At 45.8% G+C, this 13,221-nt stretch overlaps 2 long non-coding RNA genes across 2 annotated transcripts; one reads left to right on the forward strand and one right to left on the reverse strand.

The window, feature by feature from the left end:
* Positions 1-6,263: 6,263 nt before the first annotated feature.
* Positions 6,264-7,506, reverse strand: LOC147202042 (uncharacterized). The gene is made up of 3 exons (XR_015101415.1): positions 7,424-7,506; positions 7,161-7,191; positions 6,264-6,392 (listed from the first exon to the last, which is right to left on the reverse strand). It is a non-coding gene; the product is annotated as an uncharacterized LOC147202042 (long non-coding RNA).
* LOC147202043 (uncharacterized) lies at positions 6,380-12,610 on the forward strand. The gene is made up of 3 exons (XR_015101414.1): positions 6,380-6,633; positions 6,751-7,523; positions 10,834-12,610. It is a non-coding gene; the product is annotated as an uncharacterized LOC147202043 (long non-coding RNA).
* Positions 12,611-13,221: the final 611 nt, after the last annotated feature.

Consider the following 13,221-nt stretch of genomic DNA (forward strand, 5'->3'; position numbering starts at 1 on the left):
ACGTTGTCTTTTCTGGACAGCTCGAAATCATCGATTCATTGATTCAAACCAACAGTGCCATCCTGTTCAATCATGCACAAATGTTAACGTTGGATTATACTGCACTAGATGCATAGAAAAAAATTATGTTTTCGTAGTGGCGCCCAGGAAATTAAATCACTCAGAAGCAACCTCAACCCCTGAGCTCAAATGTTTATACGACAAATGCACTAGCATTAAGCCGTCATCATCCACTATGAAATACAAGGCAACCAAGCAGTTACAGCAGGACGAAGAATTGGCATTCCAACATGCTGGAAGTGAATGAACATCATTGTCAGTATTCCCCCCCCCAGAGCCTTGGACTATACAGTCACTCAGGTTGATATTCACTTTTAAGGAACTTGAGGACAGAAAGAAGGAAGGTTTTGAATGAAAGTCATGTTCAAAAGCACCATCTGCTGGTTGAAAATGTAACACACATTCTGTAAACTTTATACTCGGTCGACACAATGAAAAATACGCAATCTATAGTTACATGTCATACTGTCAATTTATGCTAGTCAAGAATATGTGCGTCCACTCGGATGATAAAGCATGCGTGAGCAGAAATGTGACTTTAAGGCATTTCTATCGAACAAGGACGAATGGATAAAGATCCACCATTGCAACCCCAGATAACTCTTATTATTGGTATGCAACAGCAGTGGGGAATTCATTTTGCAAAGGGGCCACGTGAGAAACCGGCTGAGAGCCAAGCCAAGATGCCAACCTCAACTTTATATTTATTTTTTTATGTATTTAGAAAAAATGTTTCAATAAATTGCTACATGTGGTAGACAGGGTACATATTATTATAATTTGGAAATATGCATTTTAAACAAAATTATAGCGATCACTAAAATGGTATCCTTACACTTTAAAAATTATACGATAATTTTTTTGCTCCAGCTGCCAACTCATATGAGCGTTTCCAAATCAGGACTCTCATGTACAGATACATATAGACAAGTGGGAAGTATTAATATTAATATTATTGACAGTGATATACAGTATATAATGATACAGTGATGACCTATAATACGTACATCGAGCACAAAGTGGAAGAAACAATTTTTGCCTTTAAAATTAAATTACCCATATCTTTATTCACTAGTGGCGGCCCGGTAGTCCAGTGGTTAGCACGTCGACTTCACAGTGCAGAGGTACCAGGTTCAATTCCAGCTCCGGCCTCCCTGTGTGGAGTTTGCATGTTCTCCCCGGGCCTGCGTGGGTTTTCTCCGGGTGCTCCGGTTTCCTCCCACATTCCAAAAACATGCGTGGCAGGCTGGTTGAATGCTCTAAATTGTCCCTAGGTGTGAATGTGAGCGTGGATGGTTGTTCGTCTCTGTGTGCCCTGCGATTGGCTGGCAACCGATTCAGGGTGTCCCCCGCCTACTGCCCGAAGACAGCTGGGATAGGCTCCAGCACCCCCCGCGACCCTAGTGAGGATCAAGCGGTTCGGAAAATGGATGGATGGATTTATTCACTAGTGTTCAGAAGCTAAATTGTATTGTTCTTCATAAATCATAAATGGTTTATTTGTATCTTCAAACATAGAGAAAAGTACTACAGTATATAAACAAATACATTTATTGGTGGTAATGGCACCTATTTTTTCGACACCCTCCCTTCTTACTCAGTCTACCTAGACCATTTTTTAACAAACTGGCAACCCATGTCAAATGTCATTGTTAGTTTAACGCATCTTTTGTCATGTCGCGGACTGCAGAAAAATTAATGAGGGGCCGCAAATGACCCCCAGGCCGTAGTTTGGAGACCTCTTGTCTAATCCAAGGTGATGCTAGTCAATAGTGATTGCGCAGAGTCCACCGTTTAAAGCAAAGTTAAAAATGTATCATATAATTCATTCAGAAGTAGCGGTTTGAGGTCACCAGTTCATGAGTTGTCCCGAGAGAAGAGATGCACTCAGATGTGACATCATTGATCCCTGATCGCAAACGGCTGGAAAATGCGTAATCACAGGCTTAAGACATCAAATAAAGTCAGTCACATCCAAAAGACGTTAGCATTGGCTTGTTTAAACACATCCAAAAAATACTGGCCTCACCAGTGGGCAAGACTGTCATTTACTACTGGTGCTGCAGTCATACTCAACTACATTAGGCATGTAGAGAGGCCACACGCAAACCCATCGGACACCCTGGAGTTGCCACAAGACTTAACGTTACCCTGAATTAGCTCATCGAAAATGAGACGACGGATCTTGACCAAAAGAAGAAGCATCATTTCAATAATTTAAAGGTGATTCTTGTACGTGGGGTTTGTTTCTCTTTGCTTGAAATGACAAGAGTCAATACTGCGGCATATAAACCCACATGTTGCGGAATTGCATTATCTGAACATGTCCTGGATGGTAGCCGACTATATTGGTTTGTTTGAAATGCAAGGATCTTTACACATTTCCACATCAGATATAGCACAAACATAAAACCCAAAGTCCCAGGTTAGCCTAGTAAGTCCCATGATTTGCAAAAATAACAATGGAACAACAAAACATGAATACAATAAGATAAGGAAATGCTTATTCAGCATTTGAACATACAGCAAAGATCCAAATGCAGCAAGGTGTGGACACAGTTGAAATAAAAAGGTAAGAGGCTTGACTTGCACCATATCTCCAAGGTTTTAGTGTTTGGAGGGGGAAAAAATACTGTTCAGTGTGCAGGGATGGATACACATGAAGATGAAAGGACTCCAAAGTCTTAACAGCTTCCGCAAAGAAGCTTTTCCTGAACCCAGTGGCCCTGCTCGGGATGCTGCGTAGCGTCCTGCGTGAGAGGAGAGTAGAAACGAGTGTCCACAGGGTGGGTTGGGCTTTTGGTGATGGACAGACTTTTTTTCTGCATTTGCTGGGGAAGATATCTGGTTGCGGGGAAGCTGTAGCACATAATCTTTAGCGTCCTTCGAAAAGCCTTCGTTTCTGCAGCTGCTGTGCCACCCACCCTGATGCTGAGGACTTCCTCCACCAAACATCCATCCATTTTCTGATCCGCTTATCCTCACAAGGGTCGCGGAGAGAGCTGGAGCCTATCCCATCTGTCTTCGGGCAGCAGGTGGGGGACCCCCTGAACTGGTTGCCAGCCAATCGCAGGGCACACATAGATGAACAACCATCCACGTTCACACTGGACAATTTAGAGTGTTCCATTCGCCTGCCATGCATGCTTTTGGAATGTGGAAGGAAACAGGAGTAACTGGAAAAAACCTACACAGGCACAGCGAGAACATGCAAATTCCACAAAGAAGAGCCGGAATCGAACCCTGCACCTCTGCACTGTGAGGCTGACGCGCTAACCAGTCGACCGTCGAGCCGCCCTCCACCAAACACTGTAGAAATTAGCCAACATACAACTCTCGAGTCTGACACATCACAGGTTCCAGGAGAAAATGGTGAACCTTCTTTAACAGAGAGACAAGGGAGGAAGGTTAGTTTTTGGGCTCCAGGTGAGGTCCTCGGGAAGGTGGACCCCAACATACTTGGAGTTGGAGTCCACGTACACTGCTGCTTCTTCAATGTACAGAGGGTTGGGTTGGCGGGAGGGAGAGTCTGTCCTTGCTGAAGTCCACCACCATGTCCTTGGTCTTCATCACGATGCAAATGTTCTCGTTGCACCAGTCCACCAGATGTTCTCGGACTCATCTTGCATCCCACGACTGTTTTGTTGTCCGCAAACTTCACAGTATGACAACATGGGAATTCTGCAGAGCAGTCATAGGTCAGTATTGTGAGCAGGAGGGGGCTTACCACACAGCCCTGGGGACAGCAGTGGTGAGAGTGATTGCGAAGAAGACATGGTTGTGAATCCTGACAGTGTGTGCTCTGTTGTGTGGATCCAGTTCTTCAGCCAAGAATGTTCAGCTTTAGCACCAATGTCTGTGGGAGGATGGTTTTGAAGGTGGAGGTGAAATCCAGGTCAAGCAGGTGGACTTCGGACTTTTTGCTTTCCCAGTGGCTGAAGGCTGTTTGGCCCACTGATGAGACTGCATAATCAGTGGCGTGGTTCTTCCTGTACGCGTACCAGTGAGGGCCCGCAGTGATGTAGGAAGATTTCAGCAAAAATAAATATGACAAATTCAAAACAATAATGTGTGGGCGGCCCGGTGGTCCAGTGGTTAGCACGTCGACTTCACAGTGCAGAGGTACCGGGTTCAATTCCAGCTCCGGCCTCCCTGTGTGGAGTTTGCATGTTCTCCCCGGGCCTGCGTGGGTTTTCTCCGGGTACTCCGGTTTCCTCCCACATTCCAAAAACATGCATGGCAGGCTGATTGAACGCTCTAGATAGTGAAGATATCACCTATGTTATATGTTTAGCTTAAAACTTTGTATCATAGACAGGTCGACCTTGACTATTAGGTCTCTGTCCTGAACATCCGCTACTTAAAACAAAGAATGTAGTGTGAAGCTGGGCTCCTATTTCCCCTTGAGTGATTAACAGCCCCCCAAGTGTTTTCTTTTGCGTCTCCCACCTTGGGAAAGTCCCTGAAGGCTGTCAAGTGCCTTCGAAGAGGAACCCTAATCTCAAGATTTGTGGACCAACAGATATGGTCTGTACTTTGTCAAAATGCCAAAATCGAACTTTGCTTGACTTTCTTTGTTTCAGATTTTTACATGAGGGGAAGGACTGCCCGCCCCTAATTAATATAATTAACATACTATGCCTATATGTACGTGTGACTGTAGTTGCTCGGGGCTTCCTGATGAAATCTGAGACTCACAGGAGCCCGAATCGATTCGTGTTGTGCCCTGAACGTTCAGTAAAACATCTTGCAAGAACTTCTCCATTTCCAGCCTCTGACTTTTGCACATCAACTCAGCCCGAATCAAACGAACACGCGGAGGACCTGGGGAAGTGGGGAACGGTCAAGGGATCCCGCCGTGTCGACAACAACACACTTCCCCCTGTTTGATCATCCTCCAACAATTGGTGACCCCGACGTGATTCGAGCTGATTGTCGGTCAACAGGCAGAATTTCGGCGCGCCATAATTGATAAGGTAAGGGGACATTTATCCTCTCGATTGATTTTCTGCCCTGTTGACTGATATGATGTGATGATTCACGTTTGATTTGAGACCAAATTAGTTTGGGGCTGGTAATTGAGAAACCCTGTTTAAACGTATTACTAGGTGTATTTCGCTCTAATTCTGAGTTCTAGAAATAATAATTCCTCGTTTTACGGTTTAAACCGGTTTAAACGTATTACTGGGTGTACTCCGCTTGAATTATCGAGTTATAGGAGTAATAATTCCTCGTTTTGCGGCTTAAACCAAAGGCCTAAAATAACCGGTAAAGAAGAGAAGTACAAGAGAATAAGAGAATAAGAGAAATACAAGTGAATAAGGAAAAAGGGAAAGGAAAAAAAAACTCGTCTTCAGGGAGGTTGTCTCGTTCTGTTAAGAATCCTAGAGACTAGAATTCCTCGAGGAAGACGAGTTGATTTTAAGAGAAATACAAGTGAAGTACAAGAGAATAAGGAAAAAGGGAAAGGAAAAACTCGTCTTCAGGGAGGTTGTCTCGTTCTGTTAAGAATCCTAGAGACTAGAATTCCTCGAGGAAGACGAGTTGATTTTAAGACTGATCTTATTTTAGGCGGGGTTGTTTCGTTCTGTCAAGAATTTTAGAAACAGGAATTCCTCAAATTTAATAAGATCATAAAGAGAATACAGGAGAATTCACTTGTACAGAGATTCGCGAATAAAGAGGTTCGCGAATAAAGAGGTTCGCGAATAAAGAGGTTCGCGGATAAAGAGGTTCGCGAATACAGAGGTTCGCGAATAAAGAGGTTCGTGAGTCAGAAGTTTGTGGACAACGAAGTTCACGGATATTAAATACTGCAGTTCGCGAATAAAAGGGGTTCCCGGGAAAAAGAATAAAGGGAGTCACACATTTCAATTTACAGCATAAGGTAGGGCGAGATTGATAGGGAAAGAATTGACCTCCATTTGTGTGACGTTAATTAAATAAATAAGGCCGCTAATAAAATAAAAAGAGGAGGGGAGAAGAGGAGTTTGTAATCTGTGTGTCGTGTCTTTGTTTGTAATCTGTGTGTCGTGTCTTTATTTGTAATCTGTGTGTCGTGTCCTTGTTTGTAATTTGTTTTGTGTTGTTAAAGTATAAAGATGGATGGGGAATTCGATAGGGAGTTGGAGTGGTTCGATACCCGTGTTATTCCAAACCATGGCCGTAGTGTGCTGCTGAGTGATCAAGTGAGAAGTGCATGTAGTGTGTGTGTGGGCGCTTTGCCAGAGAAAAGTAGGGAAGAAAAAAGGGATGAACTGAGAGAGTGGGTGAGAGAATGTTGTGACAAGGGCTGGTTCCCGCCGATGTCTTCGGCTGCGTGCTTGGTGACTCTGATGAAAGAAGTAGAAAAAGCATGTTTGAATAAAAAGGAAAAATTGGAGGAAGATGTGAAAAGAACAAACAAGTTGTCTCCGAGAGGCAGGAAGGTGAGAGGAAGTCTAAAGAAAGTTGAAAAATGGACAAAAAATGCCAGACTGTTGGCAATGGGCTATGCTGTAAAACAGTCAAGAAAAGAATCTCAGACAGAAAGTGTGGGAGTCAAGCAGCTGCCCTCTGCGCCGCCATCCTATTGTGAGTCTGCCGTGGGGCGACAAAGTGTGCCTATTAACCCTTTCACCGACTCACCTTACGCAAACGTAAAACAAATGCTTAAAGATACATCTGTACCAGTTTGTCCTATCTTGTCAGTTTATGGAGGCAGCCTACAAGTGGACTGGGATGGAGTTGGCGCTGCGGGTCGACCACCTTCTGATCCGACCAGACAGACAGCTGCGGACTCGCTGGCTGCAGGAGTCACTGCTTCAATCGACATGATACAAAAAGAATTTGACGAACTAATGAAATACAGGCGTGAGCCGCGACAATTGCTAGACAGAGCTATAAAATTTAAAAGTTTGTTGACAAGACATCAGGAAGTGCCGAGGAATGTTAGTGACGAGCTACTCGCACTCTTAAAAGACGCAGAGGAGAAAGCACACAGACAGGAAGAGGAAGAGATGAGACGCAGCCGTGAGGCTCGAGATGTTATTTTTGAAGAGAGACAGAAGGAGATAGAGGAGGGGGAACGACGACAGGATATGGCGACTGTGAATACACACCTATACATGTCCCAGCTGCAGAAGGAGATGACTGACATGAAAAGCGAGTTACAGAGCCTTAAAGATACACATCCAGACTCACCACTGAGTACATCGCGACACACTGAAATCGACACCTCAGTACATGCAGATGCTTCACAGAGCCCGCGAGGCATGTACACTCGTTCTATGGGAGGGATTGCTTTCCAAGCTCCCATGATATCCAGGTGGACCCTGTGTCGGGATGTCAAGCAATGTATTATAAACCATTCACCCCTTCTGACCTCAGTCTGATGTTGCAGAAACTTCCTCCCATGCAGAATGGTGGAGAGAGCTGGCTGAAAGCCGTCCAGCGCGCCACGACAGGTCAAATTCTCACAGCAGGTGACGTAAGAGCATTGATGACGCAATCGTGCCCGCTGTCTCAGTTAGAGACTCTTTTGAAACAATCGGGACTTACAGACATTATGGACAACATCGCACTTACTAGCACACAGTTTATGAAAATACTGACAGCATTAGATGCTTTGTTCCCCATACCCGAGGTCGTTATCTCTGACTTGATGTTTGCTCCAAAGTCAGATGAGGATGCAGCAGTATTTATTGATCGCGCTCAAGTCGATTTTGTGCTAAAAACAGGTCATCAACCCACTGACTCCTCTCTTTATTCCCAAGTATTTCGGGCGGCTGTGCTAAAAGGGGTTCCCAAATCCGTAGTCCAGTCCATGGAATCAAACCCTGATCTCCCTGGCGCTGACCACGCTCGCTGGCTGTCTCACCTGAAGCACCATCTACGGAGACATAGTAAAGATAACGAAACAAAAAATGAAAAGCGAAAGAACGTTGAATCCCAATTGACTATTATGCAGCTCCAAAGCTTGCAGAAAAAGGAGGAGCCCGTGACTCCACCAGCTGCTAACACCTCATCACCTTCTGTCTTTTCTGAGTGCATGATGTATCAGTCGGGACCATTCAGGGGTCGGAGAGCGCCCCCTGGTGACCAAGGACAATGTTTTAACTGTGGCAAAATGGGCCACTGGGCACGTGACTGCCGAGCCAGACCACAAGGACAAAGATGGGGGGGCAGAGGCAGAGGACAACAAAGGAGCTACGACAGAGGAGGCTACGCACAGTCACGTGGCAGGGGAGACTACAACCAACAATCCTATAATGAGCCACCACAACAGACTGTCATGCCACCTCTGCAACCTGGCCCTCCTCAACCACCAAACCAACAATACCTGCCACCGACTGCCGGTCAATATTCGCAATGATGGGGCCCTGGATCCACTAGCCGCGGTCTGCAGGAACCGATGATCAACTTGACGGTAGGAGGAACTTCTCTACCTTTCATGGTCGACACTGGAGCGCGACATTCCACCGTCATGAACTTACCACCAGAAAGTTCCCTTACTACCGGCGGCATCTCATTAGTTGGATTCAAGGGAGAGGAAACCACCCTGCACATGACTACCCCTGTCCGCACTCAATGTTACTCACGAACGTTGATGCACTCTTTTGTCTTTGCACCAAATTGTCCAGTGAACCTGTTGGGTCGTGATCTCCTCATCAAGACGGCCCCGATCATAAAATGCAGCCCTGATGGACTCACTTTGGAGTTCCCTGATGGGAACTCCTGCCACTGCTCTACTCAATCTGTCTACACGGACGCTCAACTATTACAGCTATTCGAGGGACAAGTTACCTCACCTGCAATTGCCTGTGCCACAGCTGACATCTACTGGGCGAGAGTGGACACAGATTCAACTGATTGGAGGAAGGCGGAGAGTTTCTGGACGAAATGGTCGCCTTGGGTTCGCAGCCTTCGCACTTATGACATGGTGTCGGACTGCATGCATTGCACACTCTACTATGACAGAAAAAGTGATGAAGTGTACAGTGAAGCATTTAAGGAAGTTGAGGGAAACACGTGGCAATTGAACATGGGCGATTTGTTTGTAGGAAAGCCAGGAGTAGCCTTTTCGGTTTCTCTAACAGACGAACAACAAAAATGGTACATGATGGCAGATCCGTCCGACCCGTATATGCCACCCTGCCATCCACATGTCTCGCTGATGGTTTCTCCACAACACACAGCCAAGGATCTTGGTCCATTCGTGAGGGAGTGTACAACGGCGACTGATTGTTCTTGAACATAATCTTTTGGACAGGCATCATGGCAGAGAAATGACCGATAGTGATCTCGCTGCATCCATGCTCGAACAACTTCCACAGCACTTGTGGGCCACCGACTCAACAGACGTGGGACGATGCAACGTCACTCCAGTCATTTTTCAAATAAAACCCGAGCCGATTTATATTCCACAGTATCCAACTAAAGAATCAGGGCGTCTCGGTATAACAGACACAATAAATGGGTTGCTGGAAGCGGGTGTTCTATGCAAAATTCCGCGTTCGCGATATAACACTCCCATCCTACCCGTAGAGAAAAAGAATACCGGAAAATACCGCATGGTTCACGATCTACGCGCCATCAATGCTGCTGTCTTGACACCTACCTTGCCTGTTCCCAACCCGCATTCTACCTTATCTCAACTTGCACCATCCCACACTCATTTCACTTGTATAGACTTGGCGAATGCTTTCTTTTGCATCCCGCTTGATGACTCCATGATGGAGTATTTCGCATTCACATGGAATGGTGAGTGCTATTCGTACAACCGACTGCCACAAGGCTTTGTTCTCTCTCCAGGCCTGTTCAATGCCTATTTGAAGCAACTTTTGGCGCCACTAATTCTCCCAGCCGGAGTACTATTGATCCAATATGTTGATGACATTCTGCTGGCTGCTCCTTCTGAAACTGTGTGTGTTGAAGCCACACGATCTCTGCTTGCTCACTTGGCAACGATTGGCTTGAAATGCTCGAAGAGCAAACTTCAAATCGCACGCCCTCAAGTTTCATTCCTTGGGCGGCTCATTTCGAGACACGGGACAGGCATGTCACCTTCACACAAGGATGACATCTTGCACCATCCCAAACCCACCAATGTCAAGCAAATGCTTGCCTTCCTGGGACTTTGTAATTATTCTCGACACCATGTTCCAGACTTCGCTGAACTCACACGTCCTTTGCGCGCCATGGTTAATGACCAAGGCATGCGAAACTTGACTCACTCTCTTACCTGGACTTCTGATGCAGACCAATCGTTTATCAGCTTGAAACAGTTTCTTTCCTCTGCGGCCTCGTTGGCCATTCCAGACTACACCAAAATGTTCTTTCTTGATGTGTCTGAAAAATCAAGCAGTGTGTCTGCTGTGCTTTTTCAGAAAGGGGGAGTTGGTGAACGATACACTTGCTTGTATGCATCCACTCCACTTGACATATATGAACAACGACATCCTTTATGTGCGGCTTTTGCCTCAGCTCTTGCTCGGCTCGTTCAGAAAACATCGCACATAGTTTTACATCATCCACTCACTATCCGCACATCACACAGCACTGTACAATACGTCACAAGCCAGGCATTCACCATGACAGGAGGGAGACAAAGAAAAATCGAGACAATACTAACCCAACCCCACATCTTGTTTACGCACGAAGGCGTCAACATGGCGGAAGGAATGATGGAAGGAAAACCACACTGCTGCACACAGCGGATAGTGGACGAAAACACGCTCAGAGAAGAACTGTATGAGACACCATTGAATAATCCAGACATGATACTGTTTACAGATGGCTGTTGCTTCAAAGGAGAAAAAGGACTCCAGTCGGGATTCGCTGTGACACGAATGACGGATGACGACTTCACGACGGTAGTAGCAAAAAGACTAACAGGTCCCCAATCAGCACAGAGAGCTGAACTGATTGCGGTTCAAACAGCTTTAATGCTAGCCCAGGGAAAAACTGCCAACATTTACACTGACTCAGCATATGTGCACGTGGTAATACACACGGCTCTGGCTGAGTGGCAACGAAATGATTTTGTGACTGCTGTAGGAACGCCAATTAAGCATCATCAAGACATCCTAGCATTGCGAGATGCCTTAATGCTGCCCAAAGCAGTGGCCATCATTAAATGCAAAGGACATTCCAAACGCTCAGACTTTGTAGCAAAAGGAAATGATTCGGCTGATAAGGCGGCGAAAGAGGCAGCAGGCTATCATCTTCCCACATTGCAACTAATGATCAGTGAGAATGAATTAACCGATAGGGAAGAGGTGAATGAGCATACGGTCAAGTTGTGGCAAGAGCAAGCCAGTCCAGAAGAAAAGAGTGTGTGGAAGTCGAAAGGGGGTGCAAAGAGTGATAATGGAATATGGAAAAAGGATGGGAGATGCATCCCACCACAAAAACAGTTGAAACAGTTGATAAGTGAAGCCCATGGAGTGTGCCATGTAGGCGTGGATGAAACACTGAGACGACTCCACACCTGGTGGCACCCTTTCATGAGAACGATTGTAAAAAGTGAACTACAGGACTGTAGTGTTTGTAGCAGGTACAACAGCATGCCTACGACGAAGCCACCACAGGGCACTCACGATCCGGACGTGACTGCTCCTGGTCAAGTGGTTTCGATGGATTTCACTGACATGATCAAACCAGTGTCAGGATACAGGTATTTGTTGGTAATTGTGGATTCTTTTTCAGAATGGCCAGAAGCCTATCCATGCAAAACGGAAACAGCGAACGTTGTGGCTAAACACTTGATCAATCATTACATTCCAACTCATGGGTTCCCAAAGAAAATCAGGTCCGATAACGGAACTCATTTCAAAAACAAACATCTACAAGAAGTAGAAAGGGCCCTGGGTTTAAAACACTCTTTTGGTTCAGTGTACCACCCACAGTCCCAAGGTCAAGTTGAAAGAATGAACAGGAACATCAAAGAAAAATTAGCAAAAGCATTAGCATCGTCTAAGCTAAATTGGGTACAGGCTCTCCCAATTGCCTTAATGAATGTAAGAATGTCACTAAATTCAGCCAAAGGGTGGACACCATTTGAATGTCATACCAACAGACCGTTTCCGGCACCAACAGCTCCACTGGAGGAATCGCAGGTGGAGGGACCGCCTGGGCTGCGACAGCTGACCTTTACGTTCTCCAGCCTGACCGGAAAACAGGCCGATGCTCCACCGCTAATGAATGTTTGTGAACTTGTGTGGTTAAAGGTTCTGAAAAGGAAGTGGTCGGAACCCAGGTGGACGGGTCCATACAAGGTGACGGAGAGGACTTCATCTGCGGTTCGCCTGCAAGGAAAGGGAGACACGTGGTTCCACTTGACGTCTACCAGACCAGCTTGAGGCCCCACAGGGATCAGCTTCCATCACATCAACAGCCAGGGAGACCAGCCTGGGACGACTACAACGCCTGACGACTTCGAAACAACGCTCGACGAATCCCGGACAGAGCCAGACGACTCCAAATTGAACCCGGCAACAGACAACGCAGGAGCAACTTCCACCCAGGAAAACTGCAATCCAACAGCAGCTGAGCTCACATCTTGAAAAAAAAAAAAAAAAAAAACCACACACAGCATTCCCAGCGACTCACCCTGAATTCAAGTGGTCTGCCCTAAAATTGTCATCACACTCAAAGTATCCACCGACGATGATCGCCAAGTATTTGATCGGTTTGTTGCTTGTGCAACTCGCATCCACCAGGCGAGAAACTCCCCTCTCGTCGAACGAACGCTGCCCCACTCCCAAAGCTATCACTTATACCACCTTGGCATACGGAGGAATACTCTCCTCCTCAGCCTCCACCAGAGAGGGCATCTGCTTGCATATGATAGGAAACAACCAAATAACTTTTGAATTTGACGCATGCACAATGTTTTCATGATCACCGCCATTTTTGCATGCTGGAATTACACATTAGTGTTTTTGACGTTTACGTTATTATTGTCACATTTCATATCGTTTTGAATTTATCTCACCAATGTATTTGCTGTTGAAACATCACCTTTACATAATGTTTTCAGATGCATTTAAGGGTTTCGGACTCTTACGAGTCCGAGAGAGGGAAAGCTTTTTCAAACAAGTTTTCGGACTCTTTCGAGTCCGAGAGAGGGATTGAAGATATCACCTATGTTATATGTTTAGCTTAAAACTTTGTATCATA

This window comes from Hippocampus guttulatus, chromosome 7, assembly GCF_054856545.1.
Source record: "Hippocampus guttulatus isolate MCC_2025c chromosome 7, RoL_Hgut_1.0, whole genome shotgun sequence".
Taxonomy (NCBI): domain Eukaryota; kingdom Metazoa; phylum Chordata; class Actinopteri; order Syngnathiformes; family Syngnathidae; genus Hippocampus; species Hippocampus guttulatus.